At 35.8% G+C, this 15779-nt stretch overlaps 1 protein-coding gene across 8 annotated transcripts in view; it reads right to left on the reverse strand.

The window, feature by feature from the left end:
* Positions 1-15779, reverse strand: part of LOC112056339 (rho guanine nucleotide exchange factor 15) — a 123151-nt gene that overhangs the window by 79485 nt on the left and 27887 nt on the right. For 7 of the 8 annotated variants that reach the window (XM_052881760.1, XM_052881765.1, XM_052881770.1 and 4 more), the window contains exon 2: positions 5759-5785. The exons of the other annotated variant lie outside the window; for it this stretch is intronic. The gene's annotated coding sequence lies outside the window, so the exon portion shown is untranslated. The remainder of the gene's footprint in view (positions 1-5758; positions 5786-15779) is intronic. 8 annotated transcript variants of the gene reach the window in all.

The raw sequence follows: 15779 nt of genomic DNA on the forward strand, positions 1-15779 counted from the left end.
CAGGTTGTAATTTCAACAACCTTGTTGGATTTAGTTTTGTTTAAAAATACTAGTATATTCTAATAAAAGACCTTGACATTAGGCAAACAGATTACCGGTTGCTTTTCAAACAACAGAATTATTAAAAACTTTTGTATATAATTATAGCGTATTCTAATTTGAATTTCACAGTTTTGTATGTTTAAAGAAATCCACTTACTTTATTTTTTAAACATTTCATGATATTTCACTCAATCCATTTTAAATTAATAAAGGGTATTTAATACAAGTAAACTTTTAGCAATTTAAAAGGGAAAGCTAGAATTATGTAAGTGTGTCAGTTAGGTTAGATGTTAGAAGATGAACTTTTGAGATATCAATAAAGAGGCGAACGATCTTCCTTTAATGGATTCTAGTTACGAGTCTATCAATGCACCTTTCTGAACCAAAGAGAAAGGTACCAAGTCGTGCGTATCAAACAAATGTATTATAACTACAACTCCCGTGCCTAGATCAAATCGATTATGTCTGAACCGATAAACTCTTTTTATGCCATAGTAATATACGTGAACATTCAGTAATCATTACAAAACAAATCCTCTACCGCTACTGTCTGTATGTTCGCTACAAACTATAAGAGAGGCGAAATTCTGTAAATAAATCTTATCTTTAGAGTAACAAGTGGTAGTGTTACAATTTCCACGCGGGCAAAGTCGCGAGCATGTGCTAGTAATCTATAAACCACACAAGTGATTTACTAAATACGGAAATGAATATGCATTTATTTTTTAAAAGAACTTGAAGACAAGTTCAAATATAGAGTTCTTATAGGATTACTAAGAGTATAGTCGTCATATGAATCATGGACATCGAATGTTCCAAGCTTAAGCTTGGACTAATTTATTTTATATTATTAAATTTTAAATAGTATTTTTTCTTCTGATATAAATTTTATTGAATAGAGTCTTGTATCACCTAGTAGTACTGTTGCGAATTGCTAAGTTCCAGACAGAGTCAATTCATTCAGTTTATATCATGTAATATATTCACTCCTGTTGCAAATTGCTGATCTACTAGCAATTCACGCCTCAGAGTTATCGTGGGACTTCTTTCTTTCCCTCACGGTAATCTACTCTTTTACTAACATCTGAACCCTTGGCTTGTCGAGAGACACAATAATTAAACTTTGCTATAAATTCTTGAGCTGTGATAGCCCAGTGGACATGATCTCTGCCTCCGATTCCGGAGGGTGTGGGTTCGAATCCGGTCCGGGGCATGCACCTCCAACTTTTCAGTTGTGTGCATTTTAAGAAATTAAATATCACGTGTCTCAATCGGTGAAGGAAAACATCGTGAGGAAACCTGCATACCAGAGAATTATCTTAATTCTCTGCGTGTGTGAAGTCTGCCAATCCGCATTGGGCCAGCGTGGTGGACTATTGGCCTTACCCCTCTCTTTCTGAGAGGAGACTCGAGCTCAGTAGTGAGCCGAATATGGGTTGATGACGACGATTAATTCTTGTAGTTTATCGCAATAGGCTACCAATAATCTATACTAATATTATAAAGCTGAAGAGTTTGTTTGTTTGTTTGTTTGTTTGATTGAACGCGCTAATCTTAGGAACTACTGGTCCGATTTGAAAAATTCTTTCAGTGTTAGATAGGCTATATATTATCCCCGTATTCCTACGGGACTGGGTGAAACCGCGCGGCGTCTGCTAGTGATATAATTTAATTCTCTCAGTATCTCAATGGTTAACAGATTTATTAAAATTCGAAAGTTCAATCCTCGCAAATTTTAAGTCTTTCTACTTACTTACTTTTTGGTTAATTGTTGAGATATCTAAGGCCATAAATTTTGCGGAGCTTATTTGTTTTTTAATAAAAACAAAATTTGATTAATTGTGAATACTATTCTTGAAGATATAAAACCACTAGAGAGAAAGGTACTCGAATCAGTCGTGCTTAACGAATCATCGCTTACAACTCATAACACTGTAATCCAGCTTTAAGTTACACGTCTAAGTTTACGAGGAAGCCCCGGAAACAGTCGCTAAGATTTCCTTCCTAGTCGTATAGTTGGTTATTGTGAAATCGATAAACGCATCTCGATTACAATTCGAAAGTAACTACCATAACATTAATCGTACCTATATAATTTTGGGGATACGTACGATTGTAGCGGTATTTTAAGCGTTACATTATTGTAATTTCTTTTCATTAGCCAAATTAAACCAACTCTATTCTCGAATAAAGAAGAGATTAAAGTTACCTCTAAACACGCTAACTCGAGACACCTATTTTCTATGTTGTCAGCGTCTTACTACTGAGTACAAGTCTTCTATCAGAATGAGGAACTATGGCTCGCCATTCTGGCCAAGTGTAGGTAAGTAGACTTTACACACTTTTAGGACATTATGGAGAACTTCCAGGTATTTCTTACGATGTTTTCCTTAAGCAATTCATATTCGGTTGCTTTACGCATAACGCCGCAAAATTTCAGATCCGTACTTACAATACCCGAGATTGTTCTATGTACTCCCAATTTCCCGAAAGTTGAAGTCTACTGATTCATTTTGTCTATCATCGCCTGTTTTAACGGTCAACTATAAGGCCAGGCCTGTCTTTATAGGGGGATCTATTTTGTCTATACGGAACCTTAATCTCAAAGTATGTAACACTACGCACTCAACCGATTTTACGATGCTATAAACGAAGAGTCTATTTAGCCGATTCACGCAATAGCGCTATAACATAAAATCACTCTAAAGTGGAATAGTGGTTCTTGATGCTGCGAACGGTACTATTTAATTAAGTTACCTCATAGCTGTACGTGATGGAACAGTTTACCAATCACAAGAATGTGTTGCAGTTTATAGAACACTAGTGAATACTCATGACTCTCTTCGCCTTTCATTTCCGTCTTATCTTACGTGCGATCGGAACGAAACATGAGGTTTATATGTTACTCCAGACATCCTTTAATCTATATGTGTTAAAACAGCATGAAATTCTGGAAATCAGGCCTAAAAAAGTTTCACAAAAAATTGCTTTGTTTTGGGTTTTCTCCTCTTTTATTGTTTGAACTAGATTTTCGGTAATTTTATTCAAAACACAATCTATCAATTCATTCTACTATAGACTCCAGACTTTTTTCTACTTTATAAAATGCAAGACAGTCCCGACTTCCATAAGTTCGTGGAGATTGGTATGAAACCATAAATTTCATAAAAAACCATTGGCACTGAATTTAGAACACTTTCCATCTCGGATGTCGGTTAAAAAACAAATTGCAACATTATTCCTTGTCTGTGATGAGACGGATTTAGTTGAAAGAGCGATAAACTTAGCCATTTAAATGTTAACATAACATGTGAACCCATAGTAGGTATAATAAGACTGGGTGACCTCGGCATTGGCTACCGGCTCGGATTCTTTTCTCAGGCTTAATCTGTGAAGAATGTCAGTAATTCACATATGGAGGTAAAACTAGCTTCATCACTGTCAAGTCTGTCCAAAAATGTTTAAATGTTCATACAACCTTAGACGTGAATTATGCATTCAACAATATTCTAAATCAACGTCTCAGTAGTTCAAGTTATTTATGGACCAATAGATAAACCCTATGATGTTCAGATATTCTACATCTTATTAAAGCTAAAAGTCAGATCATGCTACTATAGGTAAGTGCCTACGAAAGGCAACTATGGAATTTAGATTGTAGTGGTTAAGAAAGGTAGTAGGTTTCAATGGTCTGGACTCTTTAATTTTACATAGATATATCGATTCTTTTTATATTTTTTACAGGATATCATGAGAATTCATATCTAATCGCATAGTTTCAAGGCAACTTTTCGCTAGACCATTAAAATTTAATCTTAATTTGTATTTTTCGAATATGCACTATCGCCATGCTTAATTTTGCAACCAAGCAGTCTCTGTAGATGCAGAGACCTTGTCAATCATGAGAATTCATATTTAGTTTCGGTTTAGCCCTTCGGTAGACCCTTAAAATTTTATTTAATTTGTATATTTCGAATATGCGTTTAATTCTGCCACCATACAGTATCTGTAGATGCAGAGACCTTGTCCCCATGCCCGCACGTTGTCAAAACCACGGACATGACTATATTTCTGATTTCTAGATTACTAGTGCCGTGTGCACCACTTATTATTTACTTATTTTATAGAAAGATAGTATTATTCCCTTGGGATACAAAATGTATCTATAATTATTGCAAACTTGATCAGGATAAGTTATTATTATTAACGAAATCGAGAGTAATGCTAAACGCGAGTCGCAGCAGGTTGTACCCAAGAGCATTCACCCCACTTTCCCTTCTTCCTGGCTAACCTTAAGCGTTGCGAGGCGTTCCAACAGGTTATGGTTATGGTCAGTTTTTGCTATAGACTCGGCCTTGATAGAGTGATAGTGATGGTTTTTGCCGTCACAAAATGTCTAACTTAATTAGATATATTTACTTCCTTCTTTTTTTAACAAGTTACTTGTAGCATTTCACTGCATTCTTACCTGTTATTGAGTGACGATGCTGTCTAGATAGTAGCGTAAACTTGGAAGAATTTGTTTTTCAAGCGTTTGGCGGTACGTTTACTTTTTGATCGAGCAAGCTTACACTCTGTCTGTTCTGTTTAATTATATTGAAAGAGTTTATCAAAAACATGTTGCATGGTTTATCAACCTAGGTGAAATTTGCGTAAACAGATTTTATAGTTTATAATGTTTGACGAAACTCCATTTTAAGGGTCTAAAGATTACGCACCAGAAAACAAGTCCCATAGCACAAATGTCATAATGACGCTCATTGTAATGGCGGCCTTTTTCTCATTCGTGTAAGGCGCTGTCAATTTTAGTTCAGGTTTTAGCCGTGTTATTTCTTTTGTGGCGCGGAATAAACCTTTAAAAATGGACTTTCGAGTACCCACTACTATTTCTCTTTTATTGCCAAATTGATATTTCAGGATTGAAACATGCTACCGTCTGTAACACTCTCGAAACATGTAACAACATCACACAGGTAGGATAATAGGATTGACTCGTTAATATCAATGCAAAAGTAAATACCCGTAATGTCAGTTACCATTCCACAGTCAAAAAAATTTGGGCGAAAGAAAATAGTGATTAGGAAAGTTTTTACGAACGAAAATCTCGCGGAAGTCACCTAAGACATATTAAAATGAAAAAACTACAATGTTTGTTAACTTATTTCGTAGTATGCAATGAGACATGTTTGACAGGTTCATACTTTGCTTGTAGAAACGTCTTCGAGTAAACAGCTACGCTCAAACCTGTCTAATTGCCGGGCCGGGGAAAATTCGACAATACTCACCTGCACAGTGAGAGTTCATCAATGAATCACAATCGAGTCAGTCAGTTATGCAATCATTTCACATCCAAGTGTTATGAAACTTAACCGCTTGAAACTCCGCAGTTTTCTTTATTGGCGTATAACGAAAACGCTACTTTTCTCTGAAATTTAGGCTCTTTATCATCATCATGTAAGCCGATGAACGTCCACTGCAGGATACAGAAATTTTATATCGATTTCCAAACATCACGATACTGAGCCGCCTGCATCCAGCGAATCCCGGCGACTCGCTTGATATCGTCAGTCCACCTGGTGGGGGACTTGTAAGAAAAATCTCAATATCGTATTTTTTCGCTGTCCTGACCCGGTATTCGTACCCTGGACCTCATTCTCCATAGCTGAACCATTAAGGCAGTTATATAGATAGATTAATAAATGAAAAGCTAGCATACCATATGCGGGAGCGATGTGGCGGGGATCTGCAACAATGACACAATAAGTCCATAAGTAAGTGAATACATTTCACATGCTATTACGTCAAACAGTTTATTTCTTTGTGCTGTACAATTACCACTGAAACTATATACAGTAGCTGTTTTATTCTTACAAATATTATAATAGTCGTATTCTTACAAATATTATGAGTATAATAGGTTTCCAAAAAATAAACCAGATGGAAAACTTAAAAAAAAAATGCGGGTAGATTTGAATTTCTGAAAGAAGAAACCTACAAATTGTGAGATGTTTTGACGGAAAACAGTCATTTTGTATTCCGTTTAACCATAATCTTACCTAGTTGTACGTGTAGATACGGTATCAGATGGGACAAGCTTCCCTAGAAGATGCCTATTCATTCATCTGTTTGTCAGTTTGGGTTAATCTCTAGAATGGGTGAACTAATTTTAACAGGATATGTAGTATGTCTATAGTACATTCACCGGTAGATAGAGGAGGTTATCGAGTACCAAATATTTTTTAACCCGAAAAAATGTAGGGTTCCCCGATTCGTGAAAACCTGTATTTTACGCGAAGTCGCGAGAGACCGCTAGTTGTTAAATACATAACGTAAAAGGAATGGATTAATGTTATATTAATTGTGGTGCCTAAAGTGTGCAAATGTGCACAGTCGATTATATTCATAACGACTTTCGCTGTAACAGCAACAATGCAAGTCACAACAATGGGTTGCACTTCCCTGCGAGAAACACACCAACACGCCACTTGCAATCAATAGCACAACAATACATTACATTAATTACTTTTTATCAGTTTGTGTGTTTCCGTCAGTGTATTTCCCGTTCGACGTGCCTCCAGAGTTAGCCGACAGAAACTTGAGTGCTGCCGGATTTAAGAATAAGATCAAAGAATTTTTGCTGAAGAAATGTTATTATTCTATTAAAGATTATTTAATTGACATTTTTTAATAAACTTTGACGTTGGTTGTTGACGTTGAATGATTTGATTGACACTTTAGAGAAAAAGAGAATAGTGCGCATATGATATTGTAAAAAACTAATTTAATATTGTATTTATTTTGACTAGTGATTTTTAGATAGTGTTTTAAGAAAATTGCATGCCAGTATATGGCGAATTGTATAATGTACCTATTTCAACATTTATTGTATACCAGCTAATGTAACTGTACAATTGCAAATAAATAAATTGAATTGAATTGAATTGAATCGAAGTCTGAATAGTCAATCTATTCCAGCCTAACATACCATCAACGATATATCTATAGAAGAGAAATAACATAAAATTGAAAATTTTGAAAAAACCTCGAACGCCATCTAAATCGAGTGTTCAATCATCAATCAATCTTTCAGTGCCCTTTCATTTGAGACCCAACTCAAGTATATTTGCAGACATTCGGTTATTCTTCCCCACTTTTACCCCCACAACTCATAAACGGCTCAACAGATTTTCATCAATCATGTGTAAGAACACTCGAACATAAGTCACCTTTCTTATAAAATAAAGTAAATTTAAATCGTTTCATCAGATCGGGAGCTATGGTCCACAGACAGACTGACAGACAGACAGACACATTAAACTTATAACACCCCTCTTTTTGCGTCGGGGGTTAATAAACAAGAGGTTTGTTGGTGAGTTTTGTCTTTAACTAAGTATATGTACATTAGTGTCTTTAATAATACAAATGGTCTTATGATTTAAAACCCAAAAATTTGGATTTAATATCGTACAAAGACCTTAGGCCAGAAAATAAGCTACTTTTTAACCCACAATTCTGTGATTACCGCGGAATTTGTAAAAAAAACAAAGAACGCGAACGGTAGTCGCGGGCGTCCTTCGTTATTAACCGCTCATTGCTGAGCTCGAGTCTCTTTTCAGGATTAGAGGGGTTAAGCCAATAGTCCACCACGCTGACCCAATGCGGTTTGGCAGACTTTACACACGCAGAGTAAATTTTTCTTTCACCGTTTGAGACACTTGATGTTTAATTTCTTAAAATGCACACAACTGAAAAGCTGGACGTGCGGGCGTGGCTAGTAGCTAATAATTTAAAAAAAAACTTAAAAAAAATGTTAGGATATAGCCAACGATGTAGCATAAAACCTTCATCGTTACAATTAACTACGCAGCAGACGGCACCGTTTTCCAAACTAATGTTATGCCGTTTAAAGTTATATCGGTAAAACAAATAACGTACATTTTATTCGATCTATCTCAACTTTGTACGCACAATGTTTTGTTTCACGGAAGTTAATCGCAAATTATAAAACAGGAGGCTGTGTGTTTGTAACAGATAAGCGCAGTTACGCACACATCCCGATTAGTCATTGCACGTGGGATGTTTTATCATTATTAGTCTATTTTAATGGCTCTAAATAGCCAAGCCTCCTATCTTATAGGAATTAGGTGGGGATATCAAGCTTAGATCCACCTTGGTGCTCCATTGCGTGGCACCATCAATTCCTTTCCTTTATTCCACTTAAATGGAGTCGGAAAAATATGGTAATCTTTTCCATTCGTCTCTATTACTCGTCAACTCATCCTCCACTCCCTTTACACACATGCCCTCTTTTACACACTCCAGCCATCTCTTCTTTGGCCTTCCTCTCCTCTTATGTCCTTCCGCTCCAATGCGCGGAATCGCTTCGAAAAACACCGGTAAAGATTTTTTAAGAGAACTATATAATATGTTTTAGCAAAAGGCCAACATATATCATCATAAATACATACAAATAAAACTGTCAAAAAAAATGAAGGGTCTGTCTGTGACTTCAAGATAACTACTTACGCTTAGTTCTTTACACCAAACCACAAACGAGCATTTTAGAAATTTTTGTCTGTCTGCCTATCTTTCTGTTTGTCCGGGCTAATCGTTGGAACGGCCAAACGGAAATTTCGCTGAAAGATAGAGGAGGTTATAGAGCATTTAGGCTACTTTTTGTCCAGAAAAAATCAGTGTATCCCGCGAGACTAGTGAAGTCGCGGGTGTCCGCAAGTCATGAATAGATTTCGACTTTGCACATTGACCTACAAATCTGCTTTAAGCTATTTGTATGAGTCACGCCTCTATGTCACAACAAAAACCTATCAAACATAGCTAATGATAATATTTTTACTATTACCTACTCTATACGTGGATGTAAGGTTCGTATTACAATAATTAACTGTGAAAGAATTAATGAATCATTCTTTACAGTAAGTATCCATTTATCTTTTAGTTTTCTAAGCCTTAGTGAATAGTACACGTATCAATAAATATGATATCACCATCAGCTTTATCAGATGATGCACGACCGCTGCTGGTCAGGCCTCTAGTAAGGACCACCATCACCTTGAGCCTCTGTTTCTGTGATTAATTTCTCTGTAAGTGCCGTAGGCTCTTAATGGCACCTCTGCGGCGTCACCGGGGGATATGGGCGAGCGCAGAAGCAACCTTGATGGGGCCCGAAGGCGAAAGCAGAAAGACGGAACGACTTTATAAGGGCGTTTTCTCTGGGACTCGGACCTTGGCTTGGAGGGCCGTTCTGGAAGGGTGTTTTGGCGTGATCGTGAGTTAAAAGCCCACGTCCGGGTGACGTCAGATATCGGGACCACGTTTGCGCTGGCGAAAACGCTGTGAAGCTTGTGTTTGTGTTGTGTTGTCTTGGAATCATTGTGGGTCGTTATGTAATGAGTCCTCAGTCAGCGTCACCGGGAGATTGTGGCGAAAAAGCATAGCCTGATGCGGCCCGAAGACAAAAGCAGAAGCATCTCTTCTGAGATATCTTGAGCCGCTTGCATCCAGTGGCTCCAGAATTCAAGATCGTGAGGTAGGCGGCGGCTGGCGTAAGCTACTACTAAGAAATTCTTTTGATAAATCAAACAATCTATATAGAAAACATGTAGTAAATAGCAAATTACATTGGTACATCGACTACACGCACGTTTAGATGTTATCTGCGCGCGCGCATGTTATCATTGATCAAAACAGTGATGTGCCTCTCAAGTTTCCGGTATTTGTTACGATTAATCGATACCCTATCAGGTAAATTCTTTCCTCGAACAGTAGAAAGTGTGTTTATCATAACATAGCGCCTGATAAGGTCATTTTTGCAATAAGCTCTCTTAAACCTATGGAAAGATTACCTACCCACATTTGTTTACGTAGTCAAGGTGGTGTCTTCCCTAAGATCGTGTTGTTTTCTTTACTTTGAACACTTTTAGGACCAATGCATTTGTCTAAAAAAGAGCCTATTCATTCTTGTTTTAAAGATACCAAATTTATGTAATTAAAAGTATACCGAAATGTAGCAATGCGTTTAAAAAAGAAGAAAACTCACAAGTCTTAGGCACGTTAACACCATAACGATATTTTACCATGAATTAATTTTAATGTAGAATCGTTCCTAAATGTAATCTAAGTATTAAACTATATAATGCAATCTTATAGCACGAATGCTTCTGCGACAAATATCACCAATTCTTATTTTTTTTTAATCCTTCGAGCTGCGTAACAAGTAGTCAGAATTCGAAAAATCGATACAGTAGTCGAGCTATCCCATCACTACATATTTTCGCAACAAAAGTGAACGTGCTTCCGCTTGAAAACGTTTGCAAGCGAAACTGCTCAAAGACAAATGAAGCTGCTTAAACTCTTTTGATTGCTAATTATGTAAATAGGTAACTATGTAGAGATCGCAATCTGATACGTAAATGAGAGTTATTAGTTTGGAAACACAGACCATTTATTACTATGATTGACTATAATATTTGTGTATAGCGACGTATTTTAGTAATTGTGATATTTTAATATCTAAACACATATAAACAGTAAGGTCATTATTTCTAGCATTCTTGACTTAAATTTTTTTGTTTTTTTTCCATTTGTTACCTTGTTCATATGTATTCTGTGATATTATTAATTGACCGAGATCTCACCCTACCTACCACCCTAATGCAGTATTGTAGCCCGCTAAATCGTCAAGGAAAAGTTAAGTAAGCCGTGATAACCTAGTGTATATGAACCCTGCCGTCGATTCCAGAGGTTGTACGTTCGAATCTGGTTCTGGGCATGCACCTCTAACTTTTCAGTTTCAGTAAGTATGTGCATTTTAAGAAATTAAATATCACGTGTCTCAAAACATCGTGAGGAAACCTGCATACCTGAGAATGTGTGAAGTCTGCCAATCCGCATTGGGCCAGCGTGGTGAACTAATTGGCCCTCTCACTTTGAGGGGAGACTCGAGCTCAGCAGTAAGCCGAATGTGGGTTGAAAGGGAGAAGTTAAGTTTGTTCAACCTATAGAAAATTAATCTCTACGCGGCATCATACCAAAATGCTGGAATATTCGTTGGCCAGACGAAACAGAAATATAGAATAAAACAATTTACAGAAAAGCTACCAAATAGTAACGATAACAAGCGAACACAGGATTAGGAAAACAGTCTGCAAGTAATATGAAACCGATCATAAACCTGTCGTCAGCAAAAAATGTGAATTTGTTTGAATAAACACTAAAGAATGCTGCCAGGAATGCCGAGGTTCGCTAGACACTGCGGTATCACACACGCTGCCAGACCCTACGGCCAATGGAACCACTCACGGGCCATTCACTCGTGACTGGCATAAACCAGTGGCGTGCAATACATAAATACACTACCTACCAAAGGTTTTCATGACTGGTAATGCAGTAGGATTTTGTTTTCCTACCAAATGTTTTTTTAAGAAATCCTCAAGGATATCTTCTTCACGGGCGGGGAAGGAGGATATGTCACATGTCAGACGCGTACCAACTAAAATCCTACGGTACATACAGCTAGGTTAGGAACAGTGCGGACGAACAATAAACACGCTCGTAGCCTGATGATGGAATTACGAGAACGATTTCGCACAAAATGCTAATAATTCAGCGGTGCACTGTTAAGCATTTTTCGTTTAGATTCTTTTAGATCTAACCTGTTGCAGGCGTAAACTTAATACGCGTAAAACTCAGGAAATCTACATGTAAGTTTTATCTTTTTCTTTAAGTGCCTCTATTACTGAAAGTCGGCGGTCAGCTTTCTAAACTTCTCCTTGAAGTGAAGTCCATGGCTAGACGGTTCATCGAATGTCTTTATGCCAGTCCACTCCCTCATATTTAGTAGCCAGGTCTTCTTTGGATAAGTTTTATATGAAACAGTATTAAAACTGGTAAAGTAGTTATAGAGATTATCGGGACAATAAAGGCAAAAGATAACTAATGTTTTTCTCCAAGATCCAATCTACAAGATACAACCACAAATCTGGTTGGTTAGTGGTAAAAGTTAATTGGTTTAAAGAGGTAGACCATTTTTACTCTTTTTTCTATTTTTTTACTTCATATCTTTTATTTGCTTGTTGTATCATAAGCGAAATCGCTCTGATAGTGCTGTTAATATAAAATATGCAAAACATTTATTTTAAAACAGTATATCACATTATTGGTGACACTTCAGATAAGAGCGAACTGTAAAGATATCACGAATTATATAAATATTTGCATCAGAAACGCGTTTACTAAATATGCATAAGTTGGCAAGCTTTACTTTTACATCGCATCTGCATTCAAGACGATAGCATCAGCGTATTGATAAATACAGATAAAATATATACAATGAGGGCCGGTATCATCTTGTCATAATCGACGGATATAGGCTATCCGACAACTATGACCAGATGAAGTAAGTTTTGTCAGTTTCTTCTGTAAGTCAAATGACAAAGACAAAACTTGAGAATAACTTGACAAAACATAAGAATAACTATCCGACAATACAAGTACATCAGAAGGTAGAGTTTTGAATTTCTTAATCTGGAATTCTAAAATCAGTGCTATAGGTTTAGAGGGATGTATGATGATGATATAAGAAAAAACGAAACATTTTGCTGGAGATAATTATAATATAGACCAGAAACTAATAAAGGAAATTTTAGATAGGCAAAGGCAGTTTTAATGCTTCAAGCGATCTTTTAATATAAATAAAACCGTGTTTGTTGCCATAAAGCTTTGCTATTCATGAGTACAAGTTTATCAAAAGGAGTTTTCTCCTTTGCCTCGTGTCCATCAAATAATTAGACTACCCCAATATCATACTGATAACGTATCAATCAATGAAGCACGTCTTTAACAAACACAGAAACACTTATCAGCAGCAGATATCACAGGTTCACGAGATAATGTATATCATACAACTTGTGACGTGATTAATATCAAAGTTATAGGCTTACGTCAAGATTTGAACTGTGAGGAATGTGTAGTACTTATTTCAAAACAACATCACATAATATCAGCAGTAATAATAGAAAATTAAAACCTTCCAAGTTTCAGAAATTTGTTTCATATCACTGGAAAAATGCTGAGAATATGGTCGAATTGATTTATCCAGTCTTTATCCAAAAACTAGTCTTCTATTAAATATAATCAACCATTTGATCTATCAGTTCTAAAGCTATGAATAGATTCCTAGGGTGTGATTCTGCTATTTTACACTCGTCGATGAATCATTCGACAATTTTCTTTCTCACTTTCGCTTATTCGAATTCGAACTTTATGGCTATAGGATGTTTAAATTTAAATGTCACTAATAACGAAGTTGCCATGGAAACGAACGATGTTCCAGCGCTTTTACTTTACAGAATGCAGGGGCAGGTCTATCCGTTTTAAAGTCATGAACGGATTCCTGGTCTATCTGTTTTAAAGCCATGAACAGATTCCTGGTTTATCTATTTTAAAACCATGAACAGATTCCTGATCTATCTGTTTGAAAGCGATGGACTGACATTTTATGTGTTGGAAGTTAAAAAAGAATTCAGTAATTTCAATTAAAATTTATTGCCTGAAGGTAATTTAAAATACCATTTTTTTAAAACTCTTAACTTTTGAGAGTGAATTTAATAACACAATAGTTCTGATGACTAAATAGTTTTTTTGAATGATATCTAAGAATAATCTCTATCTTGAAGATAGTTGTATCAAGTCATAAACATAAACATTAAGATAAACCAATTGATTCATTTAGAGATATAATACCACAAACAGACTTACAAAACACGCTTTAGACTTAAAATATAACACCCCTCTCTTTGCGTCGGGATATAAATACAGAAGAAAATGTAGAGAATACTATTTTCTAAAGTGGTACTCGTTTTGCAATACATAGAAGCCTATATTTCTTAACCGTACACACACTTATACAAATCACCTGTGTAAATATGCCGTTATTTAGTCATCGCATTTCTTATTGAATTTGGCGATGTGTACACGCACATACATTACAAATATGAAATATCTGTATGTAAAAGCAGATACTCCTATTTGTACTGTTGGCAAAGTAGGACACCCACACACATCGTGTGGCAAAACCATGAAAGGGAGAGAAAGACCTCTTGTAAACTCTCACACAAATTATCAACATCATTTAAAGAAAGGAAATGAAATATAGCACAAAAATTGCGATACTTAAAGAATGGAATGGCGAGGTTTAAAACGCTGATATGGTAGAAGCTTACTAGAAATTGTAATCAGTGACTGACTTAATTTGCTATTCTCCTCTAAAAACCAAAAAATTTAAGCAACAACGTCACGCAGATCCTACAGAAAATCTTCCATGTTAGTTTCACTCTCAACTGCTGCATCCTCTACAAAAAAAATAAAAAAATCTTTTTTGTGCATACAAATTCAGATCACAATTTTTGTACTAGTTACCTAGATATTAGCCTTTCCGTATTATTTAGGTTTATTATCTATTAATAAATGCACCTCAATTAGTGCCGCATCCTCTATATTATATCACCAGTAATTAATGCACGATATTTTACGAAAATCCTCAATTACAAAATATAAATTTCACTTTTTTGATGTGATTATTTAATAGATGTTGAAATTAGCAAATACGACTATTAAGTAAACTCTGATCTATTAGCCAAACATTATTTAATACTGCATTAATTTCACTCACGACTTCATTTGTGCTTCTTAAAATAATTAATCATTTATATATCATATGGCATATCATTAGTTTTAGTAAACCTATACTAAAATAAGTAGTTTTTAAAAGTATGTACTTTTAACTTTTTGATAGTTTTAGAATAATATGAATTTAGCAAAAGCAAAAAAATATACGATTTAGTTCTATTTCATTTCTACAAGGAATTTTAAATTCTTTAAAGTTTTTTAGTTTAGGAATATTTTATGTAAGATCTCCTACAGCCTGTTATTTTTCCGTGTGTTTTATGTAAGGCAACACCAACATGTATGTTTAAATTGTGTTATATTTAAATGATAAAGGAAAAGACGAAAACCTCAAATGATTCAATTATGTATTAGAAAGTTATTTATAACATTAATTGTTATGAAAAAAAGATCTTAAATGGAAAACTATCACAATATCAAGTAGCTAAAACATCATCAGCAATCAGTACAATGTGCTGCCCAGCTCTTGTCAAGCCAATAAAGACAATTGGCTTATGCGCCCATAATTTTACCGAAAATCTAAGCTTTAGAATCTGAAGTTCAGACACAGAACACTGTAAAATGGCAGTAATACAAGATATGGTTGGGCTGGGCCCTAGTCAATCTACTCACCATTACTATTCTATTGGGTTTGAGAGCAATGAGAGTAAAGAAACAATTTAGGTACATAACCTATAGGTTTCTACGTCACAACGTAGATAGGTGCTTCATATTATACCTATCTTCATAACTGTTTAGACAGCGATAGCGTTAGCGTTTCCTACGTTCTCTGGTTTAGACCAAATCGCTATTAACTTGATTTACCGGTTTGAAGATCAGATTGACAGGATTAGTGGCAATATCAAACGTCATTCCCTTGACCCGACCGGGAAACGAGAGGGCTATTGTTCAAAAGCGGACGTTTCCACAACAATGCTCAACGGAACATGCATTCCACAAAACACCACTCTATCTTAAAATAGAAAATGAACACTTCATACATAATCATGAGTCGAAACGGCCGTTAAATAAAAAATACGAAGCATCTAACAATA

The sequence above is a fragment of the Bicyclus anynana genome, chromosome 5, assembly GCF_947172395.1.
Source record: "Bicyclus anynana chromosome 5, ilBicAnyn1.1, whole genome shotgun sequence".
NCBI lineage: Eukaryota > Metazoa > Arthropoda > Insecta > Lepidoptera > Nymphalidae > Bicyclus > Bicyclus anynana.